This window comes from Canis lupus, chromosome 22 (genome assembly GCF_011100685.1).
Source record: "Canis lupus familiaris isolate Mischka breed German Shepherd chromosome 22, alternate assembly UU_Cfam_GSD_1.0, whole genome shotgun sequence".
In the NCBI taxonomy this organism is placed as follows: domain Eukaryota; kingdom Metazoa; phylum Chordata; class Mammalia; order Carnivora; family Canidae; genus Canis; species Canis lupus.
In genome coordinates this window covers 39,572,234-39,594,837 of record NC_049243.1, presented here as the reverse complement: position 1 = coordinate 39,594,837, position 22,604 = coordinate 39,572,234, and the positions used below count along the sequence as shown (strand labels likewise).

At 36.4% G+C, this 22,604-nt stretch overlaps 1 pseudogene; it reads left to right on the top strand.

The window, feature by feature from the left end:
* LOC100685392 overlaps positions 1-13,900 on the top strand; it is a 54,220-nt pseudogene extending 40,320 nt beyond the window's left edge.
* The last annotated feature ends 8,704 nt before the right edge of the window (positions 13,901-22,604 follow it).

Genomic DNA, 22,604 nt, shown 5'->3' with positions numbered 1-22,604 from the left:
AAAAAATAATCATGAGGAAGCATCAAACAAACTCAGATGGAGAAACAGTCTACAAAATAATTGCTTTATACTTCAGCAGATTTAAGATCAGGAAACTCAAGGAAACATCGAGAACTATTCTAGTTTGAAGGAAACTGAAGAGTCATGACAAGTGAATGCCATGAATGATTCTGAATCTGATCAATTTGCTGCAAAAAATAATTAAGGGTAACTGACAAAATTTGAGTGGGATTTAAGGATGAAATGGATATGGTATATCAATATTAATTTTCCGATTGTGACTTTGTACTGTAGTTTTGTCACAGCCATGTACATAATTACAGGAGATATATTAAAGAATTTGGAGTTGATAAGGCATCAACCTAGCAATATATTCTCAACATTTTAAGAAAAAATCTTTGTAGTGGCTGCGTATGGTTGGAGAGAAATGCAAGAATGAGCCCTGTGCTAAAAATAAATAAATAAATAAATAAATAAATAAATAAATAAATAAATAAACAAACAAACAAATAAATAATTAAAATCTTTGTGTTGGGATCCCTGGGTGGCGCAGTGGTTTGGCGCCTGCCTTTGGCCCAGGGCGAGATCCTGGAGACCCAGGATCGAATCCCACGGGGGTCCCGGTGCATGGAGCCTGCTTCTCCCTCTGCCTATGTCTCTGCCTCTCTCTCTCTCTCTCTCTCTCTCTGTGACTATCATAAATAAATAAAAAAATTAAAAAAAAAATAAAATCTTTGTGTTTTTCTATAATTTTGAAATTGTTCAAAAATCAACCACTAAAAATGAATAATATTTCCACATATTACCTTAATAGAAGGTGTTGTATAATTACTTTACCTTTTTAAAATTCTTTATTACCGATTTAGAATATCTTTTCATTCATTGTCAAATATGTGCATATATATTTCCATTTTACTGATGACTATATATATTTTATGGTAATTGATTTTTTAAAGATTTTGTTTATTCATGAGAGACACAGAGAGAGAGAGAGGCAGAGACACAGGCAGAGGGAGAAGCAGGCTCCATGCAGGGAGCCTGAGGTGGGACTCGATTCCAGGTCTCCAGGATCATGCCCTGAGGCAAAGGCAGGTGCTAAACCGCTGAGCCACCCAGGCGTCCCAGTAATTGACTCTTATACATAGTTCAGTGTAAAGATATTTAATGTTTCTATGAATATAGCCAAGTAGATATTTTCAAAAATACTTCCAAATTAAGGGTGTTATTAAGTCCTAAATTTTCTATGATTCATTGGAGAGGGGTAATATAATTCCTTAAGGAGGGGAATATATACTCAAAGAGGAAAATGATAATAGCTTATATATGCAACCAAATTATACCTTTATTTTGTATATCTGTGGAATCATGGGATCACCAATTTAAGAGGACCTCAAGGAGTCTTTAATACTGTGGCTATTAAGCTTAAATAACCGTGCACTACTTTACTCAGGATAAATCTTTATGGAACCCCCATACCTAAAAGAGTCAGTATCAATCTGTCCTGCTTAAAACATAAATGTAGGCCCAAAACATTGTCTTCTTGGCCCTTCCTTTATTCCCTCAGAGGACCCTTAGTAACCAGAAAAAAATCTCTAGCAATTCATGAACTACAATTTGAAAACCATTTTCTATACCATTTCATATTTAATGTATGAATCATGTTTCAGCATATCCAGGACATAATTATATATTTCCCAGCTTTATTTTTTATAGTTCCAGTAAAAAGAACTCACTAATTCCTAAGACAGTCTATTCCCATTTAAACAGTACAAATATCTGTCACTTAAAAGACAAAAATAACTAGAGAAGCCACTTTCATGATAAAAATATCCATGTTATTTTCTATTATCTACAATAAGAGGAGTAACAAGAGCCAAAAAAGAGACACAGCACAAAATGAGCCAAGTCTAAGGTCAATTATAAATCCTATTTTTAATTCCAAATGCATTTTAAAGATTTTATTTATTTATTTGAAAGAGAGAGAGACAGAGACAGAGCACTAGCAGGGGGAAGGACAGAGGAAGAGGGAGAAGCAGACTCCTCACTGAGCAGGGAACCTGACCACATGGGACTCCATCCCAAGACCCCTGAAATTATGACCTGAGCAGAGGAAGACACTTAATTGACTGAGCTACCCAGGGACCCTAAATGCATTTTCTATGAATTGTAATTTATGGCTAAAATTTTAAAATATGTACATATTATAAAATACGATATATATTCTTAAATAACTACAGTTCATTAAAGTTCTAAATAATGCTAGCAAATAGTTTTATTAACTGTCAACTTGTTCATATTGTATATTCTATAAACTTTTGTTTAATTTTTTAACAATGGGAATGTTAATTATCTGCCTTTATTGCATATTGACTTAGTTCCTAATCTACGTGATTAGGATACACAACAGAGGATACAGCAGAGTCCCTGACAGCATGTAGATTAAATCCAGGAAGTGAGGAACTACTTAAAGCAGATATATTACTAAACACATAGTATGGGAACACCTGGGTGGCTTGGTGGTTGAGTGTCTGCCTTTGGCTAAGGGCCTGATCCCGGATTCCTGGAATCAAGTCCAACATCGGTTTCCCTGCAGAGAGCCTGCTTCTCCCTCTACCTGTGTCTCTGCTCCTTTCTCTGTGTCTCTCATGAATTAAAAAATAATAATAATATGAATTATAATTTAATAATGTTAATGATAGATATATACAGATTTAGTTATTTTCAATCTTTTTATTTCTTCATTATAATGATATCTCAATATGGGTTTTCATAATAGATATATTATATCTTTAATACTAAACTTTGTTACATATGGTATCTCTAGGAAGATACCACTATAAATAAACATCTATATTTGCTTTGTCATGGTTACCATTAATATTTATTCTTAATAATTTTAGCAGAAGATTAATACCCTCCTTCAGCATGTTGATTAAATATGTTATGGTAAATTCCAAAACAATTCATCCCATTTTTGGACCTACATATCCTAATAACCCATGCAGACCATTGAAACACAAGAGAAAATAAGTAGCATATAATATATATTCCAAATCATATTTTATTTTGGAGTTCATTAACTTGAAAGATATTATGTCTAGAAACATGTGAGCTCTTTGTTACAGATAATTTATTCATATAATTTAGCTGATTCAAAGTGCAATATGGTAAGTTTCCCTTGATACTAAAAATTTTAATGATCAAATATGAGAATGGGAGAAGAAAGGTATTTTATTCTTAAAATAACTATTATATTAAAGTCTCCCAAAAGACCTTTTAAAAGAAAAAGCAATTAACAAATGAATTGACCTAATTTTATAAGCCATCTAGACTACATCTCTTTTCCTTTGTTAATATCTACTAAGTCATACTCTTATCTTCATACTCTTAGCGTAAGCTGGTTCTCCATTTTTTGTTCTGAAGTGTCTTTGATTCTCAAAGTTTTATACTATACATAGTTATATTTAATATTTATAAAACATATATCATATATAATTCATATATAATTCTGATACATATATGTCAGAAACTCTGATATATGTCAAAAACATATGTTACCCAGGGCAATTTACAGGTTTAATGCAATCCCTATCAAAATACCATGGACTTTCTTCAGAGAGTTAGAACAAATTATCTTAAGATTTCTGTGGAATCAGTAAAGACCCCGAATAGCCAGGGGAATTTTAAAAAAGAAAACCATAGCTGGGGGCATCACAATGCCAGATTTCAGGTTGTACTACAAAGCTGTGGTCATCAACAGTGTGGTACTGGCACACAAACAGACACATAGATCAATGGAACAGAATAGAGAATTCAGAAGTGGACCCTCAACTTTATAGTCAACTAATATTTGATAAAGAAGGAAAGACTATCCATTGGAAGAAAGACAGTCTCTTCAATAAATGGTTCTGGGAAAATTGGACATCCACATGCAGAAGAATGAAACCAGACCACTCTCTTGCACCATACACAAAGATAAACTCAAAATGGATGAAAGATCTAAATGTGAGACAAGATTCCATCAAAATCCTAGAGGAGAACACAGGCAACGCCCTTTTTGAACTCGGCCACAGTAACTTCTTGCAAGATACATCCACGAAGGCAAAAGAAACAAAAGCAAAAATGAACTATTGGGACTTCATCAAGATAAGAAGCTTTTGTACAGCAAAGGATACAGTCAACAAAACTAAAAGACAACCTACAGAATGGGAGAAGATATTTGCATATGACGTATCAGATAAAGGGCTAGTTTCCAAGATCTATAAAGAACTTATTAAACCCAACAGCAAAGAAACAAACAATCCAATCATGAAATGGGCAAAAGACATGAACAGAAATCTCACAGACGGAGACATAGACATGGCCAACACGCATATGAGAAAATGCTCTGCACCACTTGCCATCAGGGAAATACAAATCAAAACCACAATGAGATACCACCTCACACCAGTGAGAATGGGGCAAATTAACAAGGCAGGAAACAACAAATGTTGGAGAGGATGCGGAGAAAAGGGAACCCTCTTACACTGTTGGTGGGAATGTGAACTGGTGCAGCCACTCTGGAAAACCGTGTGGAGGTTCCTCAAAGAGTTAAAAATAGACCTGCCCTACGACCCAGCTATTACACTGCTGGGGATTTACCCCAAAGATACAGATGCAATGAAACCCCGGGACACCTGCACCCCGATGTTTCTAGCAGCAATGTCCACAATAGCCAAACTGTGGAAGGAGCCTCGGTGTCCATCGAAAGATGAATGGATAAAGAAGATGTGGTTTATGTATACAATGGAATATTACTCAGCTATTAGAAATGACAAATACCCACTATTTGCTTTGACGTGGATGGAAATGGAGGGTATTATGCTGAGTGAAATAAGTCAATCAGAGAAGGACAAACATTATATGTTCTCATTCATTTGGGGAATATAAATAATAGTGAAAGGGAATAGAGGGGAAGGGAGAAGAAATGGGTAGGAAATATCAGAAAGGGAGACAGAACATGGAAGACTCCTAACTCTGGGAAAGAACTAGGGGTGGTGAAAGGGGAGGAGGGCGGGGGGTGGGGGTGACTGGGTGGCAGGCACTGAGGGGGCCGCTTGACGGGATGAACACTGGGTGTTATTCTGTATGTTGGCAAATTGAACACCAATAAAAAATAAATTTATTATTTAAAAAACATATTTATATACATGTATATATATCTGATATATATGTGTCAGAAATAAATTCAGTTTTTAACCCTTCTTTTTGAAACCTGGAAAAAAAAACCTGGGAAAGTTCATTCTTGCTCAATAAAAAACATTATACAAGTTAATAAAATAACTGTAAATACATAATCATTTTTCACAAATGTTTACTAGATATTTCTGAATTTAATTCCTTCGTCAATTATAGCTTATCTTCAAGGATCACTGAGTATGTCTATACCTAGAAATGTTACTTTAGAACTGTTGATAGATTTTACAAACAAAACTTAAAATATATATGAAGAAGAAAGACATATTTAATACCACTTCTACTCAGTAAGAAAATTTGATTTTCTAGTTTTTTTTTTATTTTCTAGTTTTTAGGAGAGAAGTTATGTTATTCAAAATCCCAGCCTATAATAAAAATGACTTATTGTACTATTGAGTATTAAAAACATAACAGCATCTGTATTTAAAATGATAATAAGCCTCATATTTATATATATTAGTCTATTATACGTCAGTGATTCAAGGTTCGAAGCCTGATGTCTAAACTCGGACAAAGCTCAAATGTGTGTTCCATTTGTTTGGTAACCATTTATATATTAAAAAATATATATATATGTGAGAGATGAAATGTCATTTTGGAGGAATTAGCCTTGAAATGTTCATAATTATATAGATAAGCACACATGGTTTGAATTGTAATGCTAACTTTAGTCTAATCTACTAGATTAATACCCAATGAAATTGCATTGATTGGTGGAGAGCTTGCATTTAGTAATTTACACTTGCTAAGTAGGCACATACATATTTCTCAGTATTTCTGGGTAGGTCTGGCTGCATCTATAACTCAAACTCTATTTTGATAACGTTGTTATTTTGACACTACTAGTGCAAAAGTGGCCATCAATGCATAATGTGTATCATGCTTTGTAATTTGCTTTCAAAATCAGTCATAATAGTCCTGTTAGACATGATTATTACCCCCATTTTATAGATGTGTAAACTGAGGCTTAGAGAGAAAAATACCCACCCATATTGAAAAATACAAGGTTTTTAGGAAAGCAAGTGAAGATCAGGCCTTTGGAATTAAAATGAAGATTCACAGGATAATTTATATGCCTGGAGGTGGTAATAAAATGACTTACTATAGAGAATGTTCCTAGATGGTTGGTATTGAGAAGATGGAGAGAACAACTTTTGAGACTTTTGTATACACAATAATGGTGGTCATCTTATTAAGTGCTTACAGAAAACCAGCAACATTCCAGGTACTTTACATTTATCATCTCTCTTAACTCCTGCACAAACTTATGAAATAGTCATTATTATCTTTATATTGTAGGTAAGAGACTAAAATCTAGAGAACTTAAGCAATTTTCCCATGCTTCAAACAGTGAATGTGTAAGGTTTCAATCTCATCCCTGACAGGCTCTGTAACATGAGAACATGAATTCAAATCAACTCATGCTCTGAAACTACAGAAGATCCAGGCATTAAAGCTCAGGCTTAATTTTAGATACATTCAATTAGGGTCAGTATGAAGACTACATACCACACTGAAGAGCCTGGGAAAATGTTTTAATTTTGTCCTTTGTCTTAATTTTAGTTTACTTAAGTTGTAATAAGTACTGTTTTCTGAAATATTTTATATATATATAAATGAACAAAGTTATAGGAAAAGGGATCATAGAGACATTGAATTGAGAATAAATAAGAGGATTTAAAAATAATATTGAATGCAATTATAAAATGTTAAGAGGAGGCATAAACTGGGAGAAAGAGTTGAGTACAACATCAGACTGAACAAAACTGCCTTCCTCAGCAAGTCAGGATGAAGGGAGAAAGAGCCCCAGGCCTAGTTCAACCTCCAGGTCTCTTGCAGCCTCTGATTTCTTCCAGTTGGCCTTTTTATATCTTCAACTTCCATCCTGAGAGATACATTGCCAAAGATGAAGGTTTCTACAACTTGGATGATAAAACCAATGTGGTAGAAACACCAAAAATAACTAGAACTGCCTAAAGAGAGCTTCAATTAACACATAAAATTATTATTTGTTTTATACTTATGTATATACTTACTGCAATTTCTAAGTTTGAAATTTAGGTGGGGTAAGAAAAGGCAAAATGTTCCCTACAGAACATTTTGAAGGTAATGATCTGGAAATAATCTTGGAAATAATCTGCCAGAGTCAAAACTAATTGAAAAGTATTTTGTTGTGGCACCTGTGTGGCTCAGTTGTTTGAGCATCCAACTCTTGATCTCAGCTTAGGTCTGGATCTCAAGTTCCTGAGTTTAAATCCCAATTTGGGCTCCAGGATGGATGTGGAGCTTACTTAAAAAATAAATAAATAAATAAATAAATAAATAAATAAATAAATGTAATTTGTTCAGTCGGCCAACACGTGATAACCCCCACTACCCTATCTCCCTTGCCAGGCACAAAACATAACAATCAAGACCCTCTTGATATTATAATGCATATTGAATCATTAGAACTAAACTACCAATGTCCATGTGGGTACGAGGGAGACTGTAGAAAAAAAATGCCTTATGATCTTTTACAGATGGTCAAAAGTATACTTTGTAAAAATGCTCATTTGTTGTTCCTATGTTAATGAGAATCCAAAGAATCAAAGATCAGGACAGTATTTTTAATTTATTCCCATATTTTTTTAAAGAAGGATTGAATTACAAAATTTGATGGTATTATGGGTTACTTAGAGCCCCCTCCACCAAAAACAAAATATATGTTGAAGTTTTAACTCTCAATACCTTAGAAAATGTCCTTATTTGGAAATAGAATGTTGTGGGTGCAATTAGTTAAGGAGGGATCTATAGGGTGAGCCCTAATTATGATTGTTATCCTTATAAGAGATGGAAACCTGTGCAAAAACACACATACAGAACACCTTTTGCATATGAAGAGAGCCATCTACAAGCCAAGGAGAAAGGCCTAGAACATAAACACCTTTTGCATATCAAGAGAACCATCTACAAGCCAAGGAGAAAGGACTAGAACATATCCTTCCTTTATGCCCCTCAGAAGGAACCAATCCTTTCAACACCTTAGAATTGTGACACAATAAATTTCTAGTGTTTAAGCCACCCAATTTGTGGTACTTTGTCAAGACAAACTAATACATATGGCATTATGGGGATCCCTGGGTGGCGCAGCGGTTTGGCGCCTGCCTTTGGCCCAGGGCGCGATCCTGGAGACCCGGGATCGAATCCCACGTCGGGCTTCCGGTGCATGGAGCCTGCTTCTCCCTCTGCCTGTGTCTCTGCCTCTCTCTCTCCGTGAGACTATCATAAATAAATAAAAATTAAAAAAAAATACATATGGCATTATGTCAAAACTAATTTGAAAATCAAAAAACTCTGGTATTGGCCTAGTTTAATTGGGAAGCACACAGAATTAATCATTAGGAGACTGATCTAGTTAGAATTAGTCTTCACTAATTTGCTATAAGCATGCTTTCAAAATGTTTCAAAATAATTTTTATTGAAAATATCAAACTAATTAGTTCACTTTAAAATGTTTCAGAAAGGATGTCATCATAGATATATAGTGTTGTATAAATGTTGGTAATGGAATTTATTAAACATCATCAAAATTTCTCCGTTAGAATAATCATTGGAATAGAAAAATATGGCACAGTTATTTTTTTTTAAGATTTTATTTATTTAGTCATAGACACAGAGAGAGAGAGAGAGAGAGAGGCAGAGACACAGGCAGAGGGAGAAGTAGGCTCCACACAGGGAGCCTGATGTGGGACTCGATCCCGAGTCTCCAGGATCACACCCCAGGCTGCAGGCGGCGCCAAACCGCTGCGCCACCGGGGCTGCCCTGGCACAGTTATTTTTAGAAAAAAGATATTTTTAAAACTTCTTCCTTGGATTTGCCTGACCAAAACATCTCCTTCCAATTTGGAAGGTGATGAAATTTAGCTCTTAGATTCTAGAATCCAAAATATAACAATTTAAATGGTAGTTTTGAATTAAAATCACCACCTTTTATTTCTTTTTATTAGTGCTCAATTGTCAAACAGCACCGATTTAGGATAACACCTCCTTGTCTGAAATACTAGGAGCTACAATTGAAAATCTACTGTGCAATATTTTCTTCATGTAAAACAATTTACCCACTTTTGCAATGTATTTGATTATATATTTTCCTTCTTAACTCAACCTGAACTCTTCAAAAGCTAAGTACCTATGACAGTGTCTACAGTATACTCATGATTCAGTGTTTAATAAAGGAAAAATGGGAAAGCCTGAAAGATTGGACAGAGATGAAAAGGAAGAAATCAGTAAAAGAAAAACTATGTAATTTCTAAGGGATGATTGATTCATGTCTAATTAACTTTTCCTCTATCTTAGTCTGAATTATAATTTTCAGTTATCAGTAATCTTCCTGGTGAACACACTCTAATCCAAAACACTGTGTGATATGTTTCTTCCTGAAAATGAGGGAAGATAGAACAGCAGCTGGTTGACTTTTGCAAGGGCACATGCACTGTATGGAACCCATACCCTATATATGAGAGGGAGAGAAAAGGAGAAGGAAAGATGGGGTAAAGGGGATAGGGAGGGGGCATGTGTAATACATCTTTAGACCTTATACAAAAATAATTTTATTATATTTGCTCAATTCAGGGTAGACTTCTATGCTACCATCCGATTCTTATTTGTATAATTCCTCCATTTTTGTGTATATGGCTTAGGAAAGAGAGGCCTTGGAAAGAGTTAAATAATGTCGTACTCCTTCAAGTAAATCTCAATAAATGTTGTTTATTCACTACTCACTAAGATTAATTTTCAAATTACACAGTTTATAACCATAGTGTCTCTTCCAAAATAACTGATGCAAAATCAAAAATAGGTTATTGAAGTTACTAAGTATATTTCCAAAAATCACAGTTCTGAAGCAATGTTGAAATTCTAATATTAATTTCCTGACTCATCTTTATTCCATGTTTATAATTTACCTATGGGAAAATACAAGTCTTTTATGCTTAAAAGATTGTTAATGAAGGAGATTTTACTTTACACAGAATTCACTTAAAATGGTTTCAGCCTAGTTCTTTTGACAAGGCACAAAATTATATTTAGGATTAAGAGTAGAGTTTCTGTAACTGAACTACTTGTATTTTAAGTTTCATTCAATACTGATTTTATAAATATCTAATTATGTGATTCTAGCCATGTGGTTTAAGGCCTAAGTCTCAGATTTTAACAAGTAGCAGTACGTATCATATAGAGTTATATAAATATCAAATAAGGTAATATCTTTAACATTCCTAGCTTAATGCTAAAGTACCATAAAATAGTTACTGTAATTATTTAGAGATACATTCACATGAGCCTACTACCAAAAGTAAAAATGCATGTGCTATGCTTCTTACAGTTTTTTGTATTAAATACACAGTTAAGTTCCACTTTGAGCAAACATTTGCGATACAGGAGTGGCAAAAACGAATTAGCAAAGTCCTCAACACACTGGAGTAGGAGTTAGCAAAAGAGAATCCATTTGCCCAGTTTAACTATTAGGTAATAAACTATAGCAATGATCCTTATTTTCCCGATTAACCCCTTAAGCTCTTAAGATGTCCTGCCACAGGCTAGCCCAAAAAAACTTGAGTCTGTAGAAAGGGAGTGAGGGTGTGGTTTTCAGTGCTAGGGTTTTGTCACTGTTTCTTACTGCCAAAGAGTACATGTTTTCTAGACCTGGTCCTGCCCAGTAAAGAAGATGGACCATGTTCGCTGCAGCTCACTCTAAGTCAGGACTAGCTTGGTTATTTTTCACCACCTTCCCCCATGTTCAGCTATTACCTGGCAAATATTAGTGAGCCTCAGAAGAGTTCCAGCCTTAGAACAGGCTAAGATCCCCACAAGAATCAGCAAGCCCTCTTCACCAGCTCCGAGTACACTACCCACCCTGTGAACCTCCTCTGGTGTACTTGGGGGGGGGTCGTCTTCTTTCCCAAAGAACATGAGACATGGCACCCTTTCTCCACACAAAGTGTTACTATAATGCTGGATCAATTCAAGGCAATCCTTCTTGATTTTGTCCAAGTCCTAGAACTTCATACACGCTCTATGCAATGCCTTCATAAAGCTGAGACACCAAAATAAGTAATGTTTGATAATCTACATGATCTGCTCCAGGTTATTTTCAACAAGACTACTCTGTAGCAGCTGGTGGCCTTTCTCATTTAAAAAAAAAAAAAAAGTGTTAACAGTTATCTTGTTTCATAATTAACCAGATGATTATAATGCAAAGATGTGTGCTGTGAATGAAATAGGTATGGGGTGCTAGGGAGCACTCATGAGGACAACAAATTTGAATTAGCATAGTGGGCTCTAGAGAGGAAAGGGGAGTGCGAAGAAAAGCTTTCCTTTAAAGCAGGCTTGAGAGATCAATGTTGGAGTAACTGCGATCAGCAGATCAGCAGGAGAGTAGCTTTCAACCATGAGAACTTGAAAATCATTCATGTTGGTGAGGGAAAAGGTCAATGGCTTTAAATTTAGACCAATTTGGGTTCAAATTGGTCTTTACCATGTACTATAAAATAAAACTGAGGCATTTCTCATCTCCCTTAAACTTTTGTTTATCTAAAATATTGGAATAAGCATAGGTATTTCATTACAAAGATTAAATTTGTCTTTATTGAAAACCAGGGGAAGCATGAGACAGGTTTCCCTCAGAGTTCTTACAGATTAGCTGGAAAATGATAAGACCAGATAGAGAGATAATATAGGGTAGTGGCTAGTCAATTGACGCTGGAGTCTGTCTTTTGAATTTTTGTTTTTAAGATTTTATTTATTTATTCATGAGAGACACAGAAAGAGAAGCAGAGACATAAGCTGAGGGAGAAGCAGTCTCCCCACAGGGAGTCGGATGCCAGACTCGATCCCAGAACCCTGGGACCGACACGACCCAAGCCAAAGGCAGGTGCTCAACAACTAAGCCACCCAGATGCCCCCATCTTTCAAGGTTTGATTCCTGGTTCCATTACCTGCAAAATTGGCTTTTGACAACTTATTTAACTCATCTGTAAAATGGGGTTATCCATGCTTCTACCTCCTATGGCTATGGATTTAGTGAATTAATCTGTATGAACATTTAGAAAGGACGTCCGAATGTTTTAAACATTCACTTTTAGGAATTCTTTGTACTTCTCAGGAACAAAGAAATTCTGCATTCAGCTGCTCCTGCCTCTTCCTTGGCCAGATCAATCACTTTCCTCTCTATTACATTCTATTATTTATCTTTTCCATTGGTGCTGAAACAGGCTGGAATCTTTTTAACCTAAAAGGCAAAATAAATACATTAATAATAATTTAAAAAATCCTTTTTTTCCTAGGTCAGTTTACTACCCAACTACTACCATGCATTCTTACCTTTCAGGCCCAATTTAAGAAATAACTTCATCATCATAAAAGGGAAACGAGGATGGAGCTGTGGACGCTTTTTCTACCCTCTGTGTCTCAGATTCAGGCTTACAGAACTGTGAACTTAATCTTCTGAAGTGTCAGAAAGACCATCTTATGTTCCACCTCGCACCCTCACTCCTGCAACACCAGTTTTCCCACCACACCAGGGTCTGTGGGATACCATCCATGCAGTTATCTCACCTACAACTACAGTCTGGGAGAGAACCCATGCACCTACAGCCAGGCAATGTATCCTCTGGTATTAAGATCAAAACACCCAAAGCCACCAGATAATACACTGATGCCCTACATGAGGTACAGCAGAAAATTCTGGGACCAAGTAAAAGCTTCCAACTTTGACCTAAACTTGTAGGAGATTGGCCAGATTATTGGTGGCATGTGGCAAGATCTCACTGGTAAAGAAAAACAAGAATATTTAAATGAATACAAAGCAGAAAGGGTAGAGTACAATGAATCTATGAAGACCTCTCATAATTCCCCTGCATACTTTGCTTACAGAAATGCAGAAAGTCATACAGAAGCTGCTTTGGAGGAAGAAGGTTGACAGAGACAGTCTCACACGGAGAAAGGAGAACCGTGCATGAGCATTCAGCTAGCTTAAGATGCAGATGATTATGATACTGGCTTTTTAGTGAAGCATCCATTTTCAGAGAGATCATCGCCTCATCAGTGAAATGCCCAGTGAAAGTATGGGACCAGATGTTTGGTCAGTTGTCACAGCACCTAGAATGTGACTGGACCACCAGTCCTTAGTAGCAAAAACTAGAAGCTGAACTTCTTCAAATAGAGGAGCAGCACCCAGAAAAGAAGATGAAATTCCTGGAAAGGACAGATTCATTTAACAATGAACTCAAAAATATTGTTCAGTCTGAAAATCAAGGTGGATATGGAAGAAAATTGCCCCTGGAATTGCACAGGCAGAGGGACAGGCCTGCAAAAGGCAAGGGGAAAAGGAGGAAGCAGCAGAGCAAGCCGAAGGCAGTCAGAGCAGTGTGGTTCCTGAGGAGGAGCCAGATGCTAGTAAGACTGAGGCCCAGAGACACCAGGAAAGCATCCTGATGAAGTGACGAAAGCCATGAGAGTGATGAGGAAGGCACATCTACTCCTGAAGACAAGGCCAGCGGGCAGGAGGGGGCCGACAGAGTGGTTGAGGAAGAGCCCAGTGATAGTAACACTGTCTCCGAGAGCAATAGCACCACAGTGAGGAGCCACCAGCTGACCCTCACCAGAAGACAAGAAGAAAGAATAAACGTTGCATTATGTATTATTATGTATTATTTTTCAAATGAAAAAAAACAAAAAAACAAAAAGAAAGAAAGGAAATCTCTTCATCATGCTCTCAATCGTCACTCCATTCCATCCTGTCAACTCTCCCCTCTACTTAGAGAGCTCTTCTTTTCCAGATCACTGTTCTTCATAGCACTAAGTCCAGGGAAAATTTTCCAACTTTCACCTTGCCTGATATTTCAGAAGCACTTTGTACTAAGTGAGCATTAAACCACTGCCTCTGAATAAAATAATATTCAAAATAACAACAGTAATAAAAATGACAGCATGGGCAGCCCTGGTGGCTCAGCGGTTTAGCGCCGCCTTCAGCTCAGGGCGGGATCCTGGGGACCAGGGATCGAAGTCCCACGTCCGGCTCCCAGCGTGGAGCCTGCTTCTCCCTTTGCCTGTGTCTCTGCCTCTCTCTCTCTCTCCGTGTCTCTCATAAATAAATAAATAAAATCTTTAAAAAAAATGACAGCATATTGCTTTGGTTTATTCGATACCACCCTCTTCTGGCATTCGTCTTATGCTTTAATTCTCCCTTCTCAACCACATGGATGGTCATTCTTTTTCTATGCAATCCTTAACTGTTGAATTTCTTTGCGGTTTGTCACAGGTCACATGATCCTCAGTCAATGTCCTTCAGTTAATTCACACCCTACCCATCGCTTCAGTTGTTAGGAATATACTCTGACATTAAACACGTAAATATGTGCCTGCACCTCAGCCCTTTTGAATTCTAGCCCCATTAAACAGGATAACTGCCTACTTGCATGTTTCCATGCTCACTAGTGATCTTGCAGTGTCTTCCTCTAATGATTCCTATCAGAATGAACGATAACAGTATCCATCCGTTAGAAACCTGAGAATCCTCTCCGCTCATCCCGCATTATCAGTGAGGTCTGATACTCTATTGATTTTGCCTCCCAAATAGCTCTTAGGCTCTGCCTCTCTCAGCATCTTTTCTGCCAGGATCCTAATCCGAGTGATCATCTACTGCTCCCTCAATTAATGCAACACCCTCCTAAGTGGCCCCACTTTCTTTCTGTTCTGCAAATCTTTACAGTACAGGGAAATTGATCATTTAATAATGCAAATCTAACAGTATCTTTCTTGTTTATAATTTTTCAGTAACTCCCCTACTTTTAACATGTGCAAGGCCTACCATTTTAGGGTCTGCACTTCACTTTTCGGCTTCATGTCTAACATTTTTCTATTCTTCTTTCACTCTGACCTTCATTTCCTCTAGTGAGCAATACTGCTCCCTGCCTTAGGCCATCACACACACTGTTGCCTCTGCTCCAACCATCCTGACTTTGCTCCTTTTTTTGTCAGCAAACACTCATCTTTTAGATCTCAATGAAAAGATCAAAGTTTTTATTTTCAAGCAAATGCTAAGGACATTTATCTAGACTAAGTTAGAGCTTTCATTTACAGTACATTGCATTTGTCCTTCGTAACACTTATCATCTTATTTTTGATAACTGGTTCTCTCCCTAACTGCACTTTCTGATGACAGCAAAATGGTGTCTGTTTTACTCACAATTAAGTTCTTGAATTTTTAAATGGCTATAATTCCCAAATTCCAGCAACATTTATTAAAGTCATTTTTTTTGCTTCCAGGTTCTCTTAGAAAAATTTGTCTTTGTCATCTGGATTTGAGACAAACATATAACTTCCCTAAAACATGTATTCTAATTTATATTTGTTCACCCAGGAAAGTTAGATCACTTTTTATACCCTGTCATACTTGCTCATACATTCTTACGATGAGCAGTTTGAATTACTCTATCACTTTAGGGGATGTTCAATGAAAGAGGTACCTGCAGTAAAAAAATATAGTAGTATATTCAAGAAATGTCTTGGATGTATCAACAGATGAAAGGGAAGATCTAGTTCTTTTCATATTTTAATAAACTTTCCCAGTGTTAAAGTCATTTAGTGAATGTTCCTCTCAAGCTCTGCCCTAGTGAAATCCCATTTGACTTTAATTTGCTTTTTTTTTCTCTTTTTTTTCTTTTTTTTGAAAACAAAGGTACAGATATCACCTTAAATAGTTCAGGGACACATACATATCAAAACAGCCAGGGAGAATCCAGAAACTTCCAGAGTCTCAGAGATCAAGTCTCAGGTCACTAGCACCATCCTATCTCTTGGTATAGGCAATGAAATGAGATAGTGAATGATGGCAAATTGCTGCAGACAGGTAAAAACAGATTTTGAGATCCACTTGCTAAGAGAAAGACCCTGGAGCTACCTTTCATTCTTTACCAATTTGTAACAAATCAACACAAAGTAAACCCCAATGAGCAGAAAAGAGGAGGACAGAAAAACATAGACTGGTGTAGAAAATCTGAGATAAATTAAATAAGAAGGAAAAAAGGAAATAAGGAGGTTTTGTAGACCATAAAAATGATAGCACCATCTCTATAGCCCACAAAACCATCAGTTTGTATTATATTTGTATTATTTTTCCAGAACACTGCGTCTAATTTATATTTGGCCTGTTTTTAGCTATCACTTTTGAATATATATTAATTCTTTGATTCAGTGAATATTTATTTTATTTCTTTTATTCATATCTTGAGTATAATGGTATATATGTTAAGTGTATATATATATTATAATAGTATATATAATGTATAAGAACATATATATATATATACACACACACACACTGAGTAAATAATCATCAACTCAGTGGATTCAACAGCTCTTCAAAGGATGCTTAAGTTACTGAAGGGGATTAAGGGACATCAGGACTACAAAGATGGACTTCTTCTGTGGCTCGAACTGAGTCGGTGTGGATACTCTTCTTGGATAGCTTTTGTAGCCACCTTAGGAACTTTCCTTGATAAGATTCTCTGTGACTTATGAATATGTAAAGAACAATGGCAGAGACATTTCCAAAGAGCTCCTAAAGTGAACAGCATGATTTTTTCCAGGTTTCATAAAAAAAAAAAAAAAATGGTATAACTAAAACAGTTGACCCTTGAATAATGTGGATGTTAAGAGCCTGATCCCTTACACAGCTGAAAATTTCTGTATAGATTTTTAACTCTCCCCAAAAAATCCACATATAAGCAAACCTGCACAGTTTAAACCCCTGTTGTTCAAGGGTCAACTCTTCCCTTTTCAGGTGATTTTACTTTCCAATTTTGCAACTACTTTCAGCTCACTGGAATATATAATATTATATATAGATTTAGATATAGATAGATATAGATATAGATATATATGTATGATCATCCCCTTAAGTTTTCTACTCTAAAGGTGGACCCATTGTTTAAGTAAATAATTGTAGAGAAACTTTTCCTACATGAAACTCCTAAGGCTAGAATCTCTACAGTGACCTTAATAGATTAATCGTTGGTGAGGAAAGCCTGTATGCATTCTGGAGAAACTACTGCTGTTATAAAAATAAAATGCTCGTCCAATTTATCAGTAGGAAGATAGTTTAAATGTGTTATCAGGGTCTTGACATCTCCAGCTCTCAGCTCCTTTTATTTTTCCTGAAAATCAGTGACTTGTAGAGGATAGATAGCATCTCATTTTATACTGTCCGCTCCCCCAACCCACCTCACAGCTTGTTAATACACATATTTGATGATTTCATTCCCTACATTTATCCCTAAATATGAAAATATCTGGGATCCAAAAATGTGTCTGTAGACCACGTGCCTTTTCTCTTGTGAGGAATTGGAAGTTAATTATTGATTGCTACTGGTCTGAATGACGGCATGTTTGTGTGTGTGTGTGTGTGCGTTTTTTTTTTTTTTCAAAGCAAGGCCAAAGTTAATTCCCATTAGTGATAGAGGATTGTCCTAAAAGAATCTCCTTCCAATGCAATGGAAAAGCTGCTATGTCAATATCCCCTTATCCATACACTTGTCTTAGCATGCCTCATACATTTTATACCTTTTATTTTGTTGTGATTTTGAAGCTATATCCTATATCTTACTACCTATACTCAACCCATCTTGGGTTACAAACTGATTACTGATTCACCAAATAAGATAGAATTTTGCCCCTAGATTCACAGAAACTTTTATAGTCATCAGGGCAATTTCCCTTTACTACTATGTTATAGGACACCTAACTTAGCCTCCTGACACAAGCCTACTGAATTCCTGGGATCCATGATTTCCTTCCTGGGTAATTAATGACATTAACTTCTGGAATTCTTGTGTCCTCATCAAAGTTTAAATTCACATCAGCATATTTTACTATCTATCATCTATCAAAACTGGCTAGGTTTTCCGACTTGTAGTTGAAATACATTGCACTTATGATGGCATGCGGATATTCTCATGTGATCACAGTGCCCTGGTCAGGGCACAGCCTATCCAATAGTTTCATATAGAAATTTCCACTAGGCCAAAGTTATTACAGTTCAGTCCTAAAAGTTTACCCAAATTAAGTCATTAACGGAGTTAGTAAGATTAGTTCTGAAGTTTGCTGCCACTACCATCACTACCATCCAACAAGTTCTAGGTTTATGGTATTCCCCTGCAACAAGCAGTGAGTCTTTGAACATTTTCCCTTCATTTTCCTGTAGCAAAGCCCTCAGCATACACATAGGTCAGGTGCCTTCTCTCTCATGCGCTTAATTGCAGCGATCATAATATTGGTGGTTATTATTGCATGAAGGTTACAAGTTACATCAGATGTTAAAGAGGCCAAGCAAAAATACACTATAGTCTTTTACTAATTTCCATATTAGCAGATGCTTTTCTCTCCATAACTAATTGTAACTAAAAAGTCACTGAATTTGCTACTTGTGTCTGAAGTCCAGCTTATTTTCCCATTGAGAAGGATGTGCTCCTACAAGTTAGACTAGCAATTGTTTTTCCTAAATGCCTCCAACATATGGAGTGTTATTTTCTAATTTTCATGTGGTTTCTGGTTGGCCTGTATTAACAAGAGATATTAAAGCTCTCAATTCACAGAAGATAATTCTGTTCTTGAAAGTGTTCATATAATTAAATAAGGTTTCTGATGGAACTCTTCACGTCCTCTGCCTACCTTCAATGTGAGAGAACTTTGCCCTGACAACCTCTCTTAAATGGTATGAAGTAGGACCAATTTTTAACTTTTAGTATGAGATACTGAACATTGACTAGGAATCCACATTTGTGGGCATTTCCAGGTTATGACAGTAAGGGCTAATGGACTTTTTAAGCTCACTATACTTATTCATAAGTCTTAATACATTAGAAGATTTTTATCTGGCAACATCACATCAATACTGAACTTTAAAAGAAAATATATTATTCCTTTTCCTTTGAATTGCATTTAGCTTACTCATATCTACCACTCACTGAAGTTTACTTGTATTGTTAGTTTTGTTCTGTTGGGGAAAAAAAAAGAAGAAAAAAAAGATCTTCACTGGCTTACATTGCACCTTACATTGAGCGTTACAAGTACACATCATTATTTCTAACTCACATTACAGTTTCTAGCACCTGTAACTTGGCTCTGTGCTGAAGGAGCAACTTTCTTTTAGAACAGGTCACTCTCATGGCAAAGGAAAATGGCTCTGAACTTTTATTTGTGAGTGACATCATTCATTTATGTTCATAATCCATTGGCCAAATCCAGTCAAATTCCTCCTACAGGGAATAGGGACATGGCAAGTCAGATGGTAATGGGAGGGAATATAAAATTTTGTTACAGGGAAATGAGAGGTGAACAATAGGGATAATAATAGACCTCCAGCAATTATCTATATTGTTTTCACCTGTCCTGGGGCTTTCAGATGTTCTGTGTGTTGGATGGCTGACTACCCAAATAAATATTTCAGTTGTCACCCATACCTTTCCTGATATCATAAATACAGGTATAAGTCATTGGTAGTACAAGAGTGCACATTTGGAAAATAAAATCTATAGTTACCCTATTTATTGTAGATACAGTATCTAGGGCAAAGCTGGACTACACCTTGCCTTTCCTCTTGTGTGTTTCTTCTTAGTAGTTCCCTTACAATATAAATCCATATATTTGTAGTCATGCTTTGTCATTAAATGTGCCATTCTTCTTTCTTCCACCTTCACACACTAATTGTGTCACCCTGCAACACACTGAGTAGAAACTGACAAGTGCTGTTTATTGTTTGCTTAAATTTCCCTCATTTGTGTAAATATATTATGTAGTGACTTCACACATTTGTTGTTTTCTTTTTATTTATTTTTTTAAGATTTTATTTATTTATTCATGAGAGACACAGAGAGAGGCAGAGACATAGACAGAAGGAGAATCAGACTCCCTACAGTGAGCCTGATGTAGGACTTGATCCCATGACCTCCAGATCATGACCTGAGCCAGAGGCAGATGCTCAACCACTGAGCCACCCAAGTGCTCCTTGGCTTCCCCCATTTGGAAGAGATTCCCCAGTTGATTCCATTATTGATTTATTTTTTTTTAAGATTTTATTTATTTATTCGTGGGAGACACACAGAAAGAGAGGCAGAGGCACAGGCAGAGGGAGAAGCAGGCTTCATGCAGGGAGCCTGATGTGGGACTCCATCCCTGGTCTCCAGGATCACATCCTGGGCTGAAGGCCACGCTAAACTGCTGAGCCACCCCAGGCTGCCCTATTTTTCAACTTTCATAGGTTGCTATAACCATCTGGCTGAGTCAGTTTACTCTCTGGAATCTTCCCTGAATATGCTGTCAATACCAAGCTCACAATTTATGAGTAAGTATCTGTCTCTTTCCAAACTTATATTTAAAGGACTAGACCATCTTCCATTGTTGCTATTTTTCCCTGAGGATAGCTCTCATTTTCCTTTCATATATGTATTTCCTATTCTCTAAAACCTTGAATCTTTTCACAAATAAGTCCCATTTTTACTTTAACTAGTGATTCTTTCTACCATTTTCAAGGCTGAAGTATCTACACACATTCTTTTATAGGATAGTTTTCTCTACCTTTAAAATTTTATATTCATTTTCCCCCTGAGGGAAAAAAATAGATGAAGTAAAAACACCCTTCTGAACAATTTTGCAATATATACATATATTGAATCATTCTGTTGTACACCATAAAGTTACACAAGATCCTGTGTCAATTAGATTTCAATAAAGCTGGAAAAGGAAAAGAAAATGTCTTCTTCATTCAATTTGCTAAATACTGTGTAAGAAGGGTTGATGCAAATTCTGACCTCTTTCTAAAGCCCACCACCTCCATGCAGGAGAGCCTGTCATATCTACCCATTCTAATGCAAATAAGAAAATGAGTTAAAACAATACTCAGACATGAAAGAAGGAATAACAGATGGACCTGGAGTGGAGAGAAAGGAGGAAGAGGAAGAGGGAGTCATAGCGGGTTGGGCTGGGATACCAGAGTAGAGTATTTATGGTAGAGAAAGTTTGGAAAATGAGAAACTTTAAAAAATTATTTATCTGAGAAAGAAAGGAAGGGGAAGAGGGAGGGGAAGAGAGAGAGACAGAGAGACAGAGAGAGAATCTCCAGCAGACTCTCTGCTGAGCGCAGAGCCCCATGCAGGGCTAAATCCCACAACCATGAGATCATGACCTGAGCTGAAACTAAGAGTCAGATGCTTAACTGACTGAGCCACCCAGGTGCCCTAGAAAATGAGAGACTTAAGAGAATGCAAAATATATCAGAGTGTGGGAGAAGAGGATACCAGATATAAACTGTTCCAGGGTATTATTTATTAAATCCCTTTGCTCTCCTGTAAGAGACTGGAGTAAAAAGTATATATATATATATTTTAACAAGTGTTTATTTATTAGTTAGCTCCCTGATTACAGGGTATTCTTTTTTTATTTTTTATTTATTTTATTTTATTTTTTGGTATTCTTTTTTTAAAGATTTTATTTATTTATTCATGAGAGACACACAGAGAGAGGCAGAGAAAAAGGCAGAGGGAGAAGCAGGCTCCCTGTGGGGTGCCCAATACAGAACTCAAACCCAAGACCCTGGGATCACACCCTGAGCCAAAGAAAGATGCTCAACCATTGTGTCCCTGTACAGTATTCTTTAAATGGGCCTCAGTTCCTGGTTTGACTCATATAGATGACTACATTGTTTTTTTGTTACAAGCACATTAATAGTTATTCTGATTTCCTAAAAACAAATAATTCCAAGTGCAAGCTTCTTAGCAAATTTCCAGGCTTTATTTGAAGAATATGAAAAGTCCCTATGTAATTATGATGACAATAAAAATCTTTTAATTAATGATGTCCACAGCACACCCGTAGTCTGGGTCTGTAATATCTACTGTTACAATTGGCACTGATTTAATGAGCCCCAGCCAAAGAGGGCTGAGAGAGCAAAGGAGAAAGGATGCCTCAGACAGATTTCTGGAAATCCAGATGAATTCCTAGAGGCTATTTATTCTAACCACAGTTTTCTTTTTGAGATAAGATTTCATTCAATAATGAGGAGAAGAGTAACAAAATTTAAACAGTCAATATAAAGCCATCTTCCTGGACCCAAAACCTGAACCCAGAAATCTAGTATTCTCTAGAGCTCTGTGCAAGAGCCTAAATAAACTTCCCAGACTTTACAGGTATATTTACAGCTCCAGGAGATTGTACTGCCATCACACACCAAATCTGATATCAAATTGAATCTTTGAGCTTGCCAATTCAGGTATAGACTGAAAATGAGAGGCAGGAAAAAAATTTCTGTCTTTGGTGCGGACAGCAAAAGTCTA